The sequence below is a fragment of the Vombatus ursinus genome, unplaced genomic scaffold (genome assembly GCF_900497805.2).
Source record: "Vombatus ursinus unplaced genomic scaffold, bare-nosed wombat genome assembly UNPS02014935.1, whole genome shotgun sequence".
In the NCBI taxonomy this organism is placed as follows: domain Eukaryota; kingdom Metazoa; phylum Chordata; class Mammalia; order Diprotodontia; family Vombatidae; genus Vombatus; species Vombatus ursinus.
In genome coordinates this window covers 5997881-6008704 of record NW_020954713.1, presented here as the reverse complement: position 1 = coordinate 6008704, position 10824 = coordinate 5997881, and positions in this window count along the sequence as shown.

Sequence of the window (10824 nt, the reverse complement as noted above, 5' to 3'; positions counted from 1 at the left end):
CTTAGAGTCTTGTACTTTTAAAAATTAATTTATTTATTATTAGTTTTCAAAAATCACTTCCAAAAGCTTTTGATTTTTAAATTTTCTCCCCCTCCCTCCCCACTTCCCTCTCCAAAACTGTGTGAAATCTGGTATAAACTCTTCATGCACATTCCTATTAAACATATTTTCACATTAGTCATCTTGTAAAGAAGAATTAGAAAGCGTAAGAAGAACTACAAGAAAGAAGAGACAAAACAAAACAAGAAAAAAAGAGCAAATAGTATGCTTCAATCTGCATTCAAACTCCATAGTTCTTTCTCTGGATGTGAATAGAATTTTCCATCATGAAACTTTTGGAGATGTCTTAGATCCTTGCATTGCTGAGAAGAGTTGTCTATCAAAGTTAGTCATTGCACAACATGGCTGTTACTGTATACAATATTCTCATGGTTCTGTTCACTTCACTCAGCATCAGTCCATGTAAGTCCTTCCAGATTTTTCTGAAGTCCATTTGCTCATCATTTCTTACAGCACAATAGTAAGTATTCCATTACATTCATATACCACAACTTGTTCAGTCATTCCCCAAGTGATGGGCATCCCCTCAATTTCCAATTATTTGCCACCATAGAAAGAGCTGCTATAAATATTTTTGTACATGTGGGTCCCTTACCCATATTTATTATCTCTTTGGGATACAGACCTAGGAGTGCTATTGCTGGGTCAAAGAGTATGCATATTTTTGTAACCCTTTGGACATAGTTCTAAATTGCTCTCCAAAATGGTTGGATCAATTCACAACTCCACCACCATCAATGTATTAGTGTTCCAATTCTTCCGCATCTTCTCCAACATTTATCTTTTTTCTGTTTTGTCATGTTAGCCGATCTGATAGGTGTGATGTGGCACCTCAGAGTTGCTTTTATTTGTGTTTCTCTAATCAGTAATGATTTAGAGCATTTTTTCATGTCACTATAGATAGTTTTAATTTCTTCATCTGAAAACTGCCTGTTTATATCCTTTGACTTTTTATCGATTGGGGAATGACTTGTATTATAAATTTGACTTAGTTCTCTATATATTTTAGAAATTGAGGCCCTTATCAGAGACACTGGTTGTAAAAATTCTTGCCCAGTTTTCTGCTTTCTTCCTAATCCTGGTTGCATTGGCTTCGTTTGTGTAAAAACTTTTCAATTTAATGTAATCAAAATTATCCATTTTGCATTTCATAATGTTTTCTAACTCTTGTTTGGTCATAAATTCTTCTGTTCTCCATAAATTTGACAGGTAAACTATTTCTTGCTCTCCCAGTTTACTTATAGTATCAGCCTTTATATCTAAATTGTGTACCCATTTTGACTTTATTTTGGTATATGGTGTAAGATTTTGGTCTATGCCTAGTTTCTGCCATACTCTTTTCCAGTTTTCCCAGCAGTTTTTGTCAAATAGTGATTTCTTGTCCCAGAAGCAGAGGTCTTTGGGTTAGTCTTGCACTTTTGTAATGCAGTTTTTTAATTCTAATTTTATTGCATCACAGTCTAAGCATACCATGTACAATATTAACTTCTTTCTGTATGTAATAGATAATATTTTACATAGCGCTTATGATGTGCCAGACACTGTGCTTTACAAGTATTATCTCATTTGATCTTCCTAACAACCCTGAGAGGTAGGTGCTATTATTATTTCCATTTTACACTTGAAGAAACTGAGGCAAACAGAGGTTAAGTGACTTGCAAAGGGTCACACAAGCTGTAAGCATCTGAGGCTAGGTTTGCCCTCAGGTCTTCCTGACTCCAGGGCCAAAGCTCTATCCACTGTGCCACCTAGGTCTTTTCTTTATATGCCAACCTATGACTTACCCATTAGACCTTGAGCTCCTTGAAAATCAGAGAATTTTTTTATATCCCTGACACTTAGGACAGTACCTGCATTAAGTAGATACTTAACAAATGCTTGTTGAACATTTATGGTCAACTTGTATTTTCACGCCTTTTTCCTTATTTCTTTTTAAACCCTCAATAACTTATATTATGTGACCAATGCAACTGACTTTATCTCTTTTTTAGTAACTTTGGAATAGTTGCTTGTGATATGCTAGAAGGAGCATAGATTAAGAGCTAGCAGGGACTTTAGACATCATCCAATCCAGCAGCCCTTCCATTGGTAAGTGACAGGGCCTGAATTTTAACCCAGCTACCATTGTATTGGACACAGAATCAATGGAACTTGAGTTCAAGTCTCTAGTCTGAGGATTAATGGTTGTGTGACTGACTGTGAGGAAGTCCCTTCTCTGCCTGTGCATCTAAAATGAGGATAGTAATACCCACACTGCTCATTTCAAATTGATGTTGAGAGGAGACTGCTTTGTCACTCTAAAAGCCTTTAGAAATGTGAATCATTGTTCATTCAGAATTTTCCCCTTGACCCATCTACCATGAGAGTTCTATTTAATTATTTAAGAGGCAATATAGTGTAGTGGGGGAGGCAGCTAGGTGGTACCATAGTGCACAAAGCATCTGCCCTGGAGTCAAGAGACTGCTCTTTCAGAGTTCAAATTCAGCCGTGGATACTTCTTAACCGTGTGATCCTGGTTTAGTCATTGAACCCTGTTTGCCTCATTTTCTTCATCTGTAAAATGAACCAGAGAAGGAAATGGCAAACTCCAATATCTTTGCCAAGAAAACCCCACAAGGAGTCACAAAGAATAAGACACAACCAGAAAATGACCCAACAACAACATGGTATAGTGAATAAAGACCTGTAGTTGGAGCCAGGAATTCAAGTCCCGGATTCAAGTCTTACCTTTCATACATCCTAGCTATGTGAACTGGAGCAAATACCTTAAGCCCTTTGGATTTCAGCTTCTTCATAGAGATGACGTCACGTACAGACTCTATTACGATGGACAGAAAGTGAGCACTGCTTCTCAGTGAGGCAGATGAACGTCTCATGATAGATGAGGCAGAGAGGCAGTATCTTCCACATTTAGACAACTCTAATTGTTGTGAAGTGTTGTTGTTGTTGCTTTCCCTGATTTTGCACTTTTTTTTGCCTCTTTGGACATTACTGATCCTGGTCTTGCCCTTGGAGGCCATGAATCTCTCCTCCATATGACAGTCTTTCAAATACTTGAAGATTGCTCTCCTGTTTCCTCCGAGTCTTCCCTTCACCAGGCTAAACATTCTGAGCTCTTTCAATTGATCTTTATGTGACATGGACTCAAGGTCCTTCACCATCCTAATTGTCCTTGTCTGGACATTCTCTTCTAACCAACGTCCTTCTTAAGCCATGGTAGCCAAAATGAAACCCAGTGCTCCAGAGTTGTTGCTATCGTTCAGTGATGGCCTACTCTTTGTGACCCCATTTGGGGTTTTCTTGGCAGAGATACTGGAGCGATTTGACATTTCCTTCTCCAGTTCATTTTACAGATAAGGAAACTGAGGCCAACAAGGTTAAGTGACTTGCCCAAGGTCACATAGCTAGTAAGTTTCCAAGGCCACATTTGAACTCACAAAGATGAATCTTCCTGACTCCAGGGCATGCACTCTATTCACTGTATAACCTAGCTTCCTTGACAGAATATAAGAGGATTATTATCTTCTTATTCCTGAAAGTTATATTTCTTTTAATGAAGCCCAAGATCACAATAACTTTTTGGACTATGACACTGCAAACTCGTTGAACTTGTATTGCCCTCTGTCTTCCAGATCATTTTCAGGCAAACTATTGTCTGAACATTAGCAGCTGATTTTTTGAATGCAATTGTAAGACTTTACATTCATCTCTATTGAATTTTCTACCTGACTGAATTCCTCTGGACTTTTCCATCATGTTCTAGGAATCTTTTCATCCTACAAGATAGATTCAGCCCTGGAACTCACCCCTTGGAAGTACTTTCTACCCTGGAGCCCCTTCCTCTGATGAGAGGATGGAGCGCTCTGCCCAAAACCTACATTTAAGGAGACCCGGATCAGATATCTCTTCATGTTCCACCTGGCTGTACTCCTCTTAACTTCTCCATCATTCTCTCTCTCCAGACAACTGCCTTTCTCCCTCTTTTAGCTTCCCCCATTAAACTGTAAGCTTCTAAGGGACAGCTAGGTGGGACAGACCGCCAGCCCTGGAGTCAGGAGGACCTGAGCTCAAATACAGCCTCAGACACTTGACACTTACCAGCTGTGTGATCCTGGACAAGTCACTTAACCCCACTACCTAGTCAAAAACAAAAAACAAAACACACAGACACAGAACTGTAAGCTTCTTGAAGACAAGGATTGTCACCCTTTTTCATATTTATATTTCCAGTGCTTATCACAGTGCCTAGCACATAGTAGGCATTTAATAAATGTTTATTGACTGACTGATTGAATTTCAACTTATTAGATTCAGTCTTAGCCTGTCAGGATCTCTTTAGATCCAGATTCTTACATTCAGTAGATTATCTACCACTCCAACGTTTGTGTCATTTGTGAATTTAATGAGCATGCCATCTACACTTTTATCTAAATTGTTGATAAAAAATGTTAAACAGTATGGGACCAAGCACAGATCCTTAAGGATTCCACTGTAGATTTTGTTCCATGTTGCTATTGAATCACATCAGTTGCTTTTTGAATCCAGCTAGCTAGCCAGTTCTGATCAGGAATGTAGACTCCTCCTTCCCTTAGGATCTTAAAACAAACAAACAAAAGATAAGAAAAAGATAAAAGCACACATGCATAGTCATCAATTTAAATGCCATAGAGAGTAGCTACAATGAAGGGAGAGAAACAGCAAGTGAAAAACCCAAGAGTTCACAGGAAATTAAATCTAGGACAAGAGCCAGTAGTAAAATGTATTGCCACAAAAATCAATGCACAATTGCATCCAACTTGGACAACAAGCTAGAAGTCCTAACACAAAGCAACAAATTTCCTAATGCAGATTTCATCAAAATTTGATGGAATGAAACCCATAACTCTGGATGGGTTTATCTTATTCAAAAGAAACTAAATAGTAATGGGGGTAAATGGGGGGTTGGGTTGTAGCAATGTTATATTAAAAAAGATATACTTAAGGAAAGAAATAAAGGAACCACAGAGGGAAGCCCAGTGGGGATCATTTCTGTGAAGATCAATGGAGGGAAGAATAGAAGTGACTTTGTCATCAGAGGATACTAGTGAATACCAGAATAGAAGGAAGAAGTAAATGCAAGAGAGTTCAGGAAATTAACCACAGAGGTATGATGGAAGAGTGATGATGGGAGATTTCCATTACCTGGACATCTGTTGGAGTTTGCTCTCTTTCTTTCTACCCCCTCTCCCCTGTCTCTCCCTCTTCTCTCTCTATCCCCCCCTTCCTTCTTACTGCTCCCCTCTCTTTGTTTTCTCTGTCTCTGTCTCTGTATGCATATGTCTATCTCCTTACTTCCCTCCACCTCTCTCTGACTCTTTCTATCTCTCTGTTTCTCTGTGTGTGTCCTTGTCTCTGTCTTTTTTTCTCCCTCTCCTTTCCTCACCTTCTATGTTTTCTGTCTCTGCCTCTCCCTCTTCCCTCACCCCCTGCTCTCTGTCTTTCTTTCTCTATCTCTATCTCTGTCTTTCTCTTTGTGTCTCTGTCTCTCTCTGCCAAATAAGAGAAGTTAACCATTCTTTTGCTCCCCTTAATGGCAATTGTTAATCCTTCACAAGTCAAAGAACCTAAAAAGGAGGAAATTCTATACTAGATTTGACTCTTACTAAAGGGAAAGGATGGTTTCTGGGGCAAAAAAACAGGAAACTTGTAGAGGAGATGGGATACTGACTCTTCTATCCAAGAATTCATGAAAGGGAAGGATAGGAAAGACAAGCATAGTCTGACAGGCATACTAGATTTGAGGAAAGCAGATTTCAAGTGGTCGAGAGGAAGAATAGGTAGGAACTCAATGACCAAAATTCTACCAGTGAAATCAGCTGAAGAGGAATGCAAAGTCCTCAAGAATGAAATTCTGAAGGCACAACAGAAAACAATCCAATGGAGAGGGAAGAAGGAATTGACTTTAAAAAAAGAAGTTAGGTGAGTGAACAAGGACAGCATCTACCCACTTAGATTTAAAAGTAAAATGATTGATACTTTGTGTATTTCCATCACCTACATCTTCCAGTAGATTCCTTTACCTTCCCCTCTCCCTCCTCCTCATAAGAAAGAATAAAAGAAGGAGCTGAGGGACCAGTTTGGCAAAACTAGTCAAAACCTGGATAAAGTCTGACATTCTTTGCAGTGTTCCACACCCATCATCTTCCCTCTCTGCCAGAAGGGGGAGGAGGTGTCCACTCAGATCTCTTCTTCTTTGGGGCCAAGATTGGTCACTGTAATTTTACAGCATTCAGTTTCCACTGTTTTGTCATTATTATTTTCATTCACATTTTGGTAGTGTACATTGTTTTCCCCATTTTGCTGACTTCACTTTGCACCATTTCTTCTGTTTTCCCCTGCTTCTCTCTATCCGTCATATTTGTCATTGCTTACAGCACCATAACCACCTTAGAGTTTTAGAATTTCTATGCAAATGATGAAAGCAGGGAGAGATAAAAGAGAATGGGAAAAAGAAAAAATCATGAGATGGTGCTATCAAAGATAGTATCAAGAATGTCCAAGTGCAGAAGAATCTGAGACTAGCAAGAGAGACTATGATCAATCAATCAATTAATAAATATTTATTACCTGTTATCTATTATGTTCCAGGCATTGTGCTAAGCACTGGGAATACAAAAGAGTGGAAGGATAATCCATGTCCTCAAGGAGCTCACAATCTGATGGGGGAGACAACATGCAAACAAATATGTTCAAATAAGCTATATGCAGGTTAAATAAATAGGAAGTGACTAACAGAGGGAGGGCATTAGAATTAAGAAGGGTTGGGAAAAGTTTCCTGTAGAAGATGGGGTTTTAGCCAGAGCTTAAAGGAAGCCAGGGAAGCCAATAGGCAAAGATGGGGAGTGAGAGCATTCCAGGCATGGGACACAGCCAGTGAAAATGACCAGAGTCAGGAGATGGAGTTTCCTGTTTATGGAATAGTGTGGAGACCAGAGTTTTGTGGGTTTAATGTGTATGTGTGTGTGTCTTTGTGTCTATATATGTGATGTGGAAATGGTATTAGATTTGTGTTTCATTGAGGTTAAGTTAAGGAAAAGTTAAGAACAACAGAGAAATGATAAAGTTTAGTCTTGATGTCAAGAAAGATTTCTTAATAATCAGAGCTATCCCAGCATAAAAGAGGTTGCTTTAAGAGGTTGAGGGTTCCTCCTCACTTGTGTGTTGCAGTCAGGTTATTATTTTTCAGGTATTGGTTGGATTGGAGGTCCCTTCCAGAGGTCCCTTCCAACTATGATGTCATTCTTGGTCTGGTTCAGCAGGGGTGGGGGGCTGAGGAATGTGCATACCCAACAAATGTTTTAAGTTTAATGTGCATCATTCCCATCTTCTCCATCACTTTCTTAAATCTGGACAATCAACAGAACAATAAATCAAGTCCTGATTTGTAGCACTTGACGATTTCAAAGGTATAAACGCTCCACGTTGACAATTTAACAGTCAACTTTAAAGCCAGTTCATGGTGGCTCCAGCATGTCCCTGATTAATTTAATCCTATTTGATATTTGTACAAGAATCATACAGGAAGAGAGACCATGGGTGGATTATGAACTTCATTAAGGGCTGCTTCATTCACAGGCTGCTACTTTTTCAGTGAATAGAGCATTGGTCCTGGAGTCAGGAAGAACTGAATTTAAATTGGACCTCAGACATTTACTAGCTATGTGACTTTAGGCAAGTCACTTAACCTCTGCTTGTCTCAGTTTCCTCAACTGTAAAATAGAGATAATAACAACATCTATGAAATGGGCTATTTATAAAAAGCACTTAGCACAGTGCCTGGCACACAGTAGGCACTATATAAATGCTTATTCCTTACCTTATTAAGGGAGAAAACACTTCTCAGGGTCCATTACTGGGATTAAAGAGGCTTCACAGAGAAATCAGATGAGCTGATCAATGTAAGTCCAAAAGGGAAGGCCCTATGGCTGACTTGGAGACACCCAAGAGAGTGAGGAGGTTGGTGAGAGGGGAGAGGGAAGCAGAGAAAACAAGGGAAGGGAACTACGACAGCTCAGTGAACCCTGGACTTGAACATCTTGAACTGGACTTCCTGTAGGCATCTCAAACTCAACATGTACAAAAAAATTCATTATCTTTCCCCAAAAAGCCCACCTCTCTTATAATAAAAACAATGGCTAGCATTTATATAGCACTTTAAGGTTTGCAAAATACTTTGCATATGTTAATTCATTTGATTCTCCCAACAACTCTGTGAGATAGTGCTATTATTATCCCTATTTCATAACTGAAGAAACTGAGGCACAAAGTTCAAACTACTCTATATATGTCAAAAGTATCACTATCTTTTCAGTCATCCAGGTTGTTACCATTCTTGACTCCTAATTGTTACTTACTACACACATCCAATCTCTTACCAAGTCTACCTTCTATAGCATTTCTTGCACACATTCCCTTTTCTCCACTAATTAGGGATTCTGAGAGATAGAGATGAAACAGGAATGCATTGTAAGCAAGGGGGATAGCCAGTGCAAAGACTCCAAGATAGGAAATAGAGTGTGTCCCACATGAGAACTAGAAAGAAGGTCAGTTTGAATGAACCAAACAGCGTATGAAGGCAGTCATGCACAGCTAGGTTAGTAAGGTGGTCCATCATGGTGGCTGTCTCATCCAGCTTTGTTTCATCAGATTTGATGAGGATGTGATGCATGCTTTTATTCAAATCATTAATTAAAAAAAGAAGAAAAAAACTAAGTTAAACAACACAGAGCCAAGCCCCAATCTCTTGAGCTCTGGAGGAGATCTTCCAAGCTAATCTTGAACTATTAATGATTACTCTATGAGGCTGGCTACTCAACTAGTTCTGAATCCATCTAATTGGACTAGTTGGCTAGTCTCTATCTCTCCATCTTTTCCACAAGAATAGCATGAGATACCTTATTGAGTGCATTATTAAAATCTACGTAAATGATATCTGTGGCATTGATAATCTTATTTAGTAGCCGTGTCTAAAAAAAGGCACGTATCTACCCCTCACACGGATGCACAAGACCGTATGTGCGTGATTGTCCAATACACATACAGACTCATGTGGGCACTTTGGATTGGACTGTATTTTGCATTTGGAAAGGACTGTATAGTGAATCCAATCACATCCACACACAGCTGTGCCCACTCTTTTACTCTTTACATGTGAGACCACCCAGTTCACAGGGACACGCGCGCCCGTGTGCAAGCGCACGCGCACACACACACACACACACACACTCACACCTTAGGGGAGGGAGAAAGACAACATTGCTCACAGCCAGCCCCTCATAAATTGTACAAAGCAGTGGCTGTCTTTGATTGTGAAATATACCTAGCTATTTATTACCCAGGAGAGGATAATTACATCTAGTCAGAAAGACACTGGGACTACAAAGGTGACCCTAATTATGGAGAGGAAAGCGGGATTTATTGGTGAAGCTCAGGACACGCAGTATTTTGCCTCCCCATCCTTGTTTTGGCAGGAGCAGGTCCTAGCTCAGGGAGGCTGTGAGAGCTGTGATCCTACAGAGATTGTCCCCACATACACCCAGAATCAAATGATCAATCAATCAGTCAACAAGCACATATTAAGTGCCTACTATGTGCCAAATAGGGAGAATACCGAGGTCTCTAAGGTTTCCACTAGCTATAGTTCTTATCTTAAGATGTAGCAGTTTTCCTCTTTGTCACTGTCCTACTTCCTTTTTCTCCCCCTTTCTTCTCAAGCTTTTTTTTTTTTGCCATGGACTCCTTTGGAAGCCTGGTGAAGCCTATTGACCCTTTCTCAGAATCATATTTTTAAATGCACAAAAAAGACATATTATTATGAAGAAGACCAATACTAGTAAAAGTTATAAAAATATAAAAAAATTCATGAACTGGTCCATATTAAGAATCTCTGTACCTCAAAACCTACGGTCATGCAGGTCTATCACTGGGAATTTAGATATGTTTTGGTCCACAACATACTTTTGCTTAGGAAACATGAGTTGATCCAACCCCATCCTAGAATGAACAAAGAGACATATAGTGTCTAGAAAAAAAGGAGATGATAGCCCTATAGTGTTCTCCCTGATCAAGTCATAACTGGAATCTTGAGTGAGAGGAAGCATGGTATGGTATTGTTTCTATTCTTCCTAGAGCACTGACTCTGGAGTCTGGGGACTCCCTTCTCAGGCACCAACTACCTGCATGATCTGAACAAATCACTTTACCCTGGGCCTCATTTATAGAGTGAGGAGTTGGACTAGATGGTCTCTGAAGTGTCTACTAGCTCTGGACCCTATGATCCTGGTCTTGGGTTCGGTTCTGAGCACCACATTTTAAGAAGAACATTGCTAAGTTAGACAGTATCCCGTGATGTGCAACCAAGGATGGTGAGGAATCTTGAGGATCAGCTATAAGAACTGGAGACATTTGGCCATTGGATGAGAAGACTTAGCCAGGATATCATGGCTGCCCTGTAGTATCAGAAGGTCTGTCTCTTGGAAGAAAGCTTAAACGTGAGCCCAGAGGGAAGGAGAAGTAATAGGAGGAAACTTCAGATAAGCAGATTTTGCCTTTGATCTAAAGGAAAACTTCTTGAGCTACACTTTACTGTGGCCCAATAAAACAGGCTTCTCAAAACAGATAGATGAGAATATAAAGTTGCCCCACTGCCTCAAATTATCAAATAAGAAATGTGAACTTAGAGTGGTGGGAACAGTGAATATGACAGGAGATTAGCTAAGGGAGTGT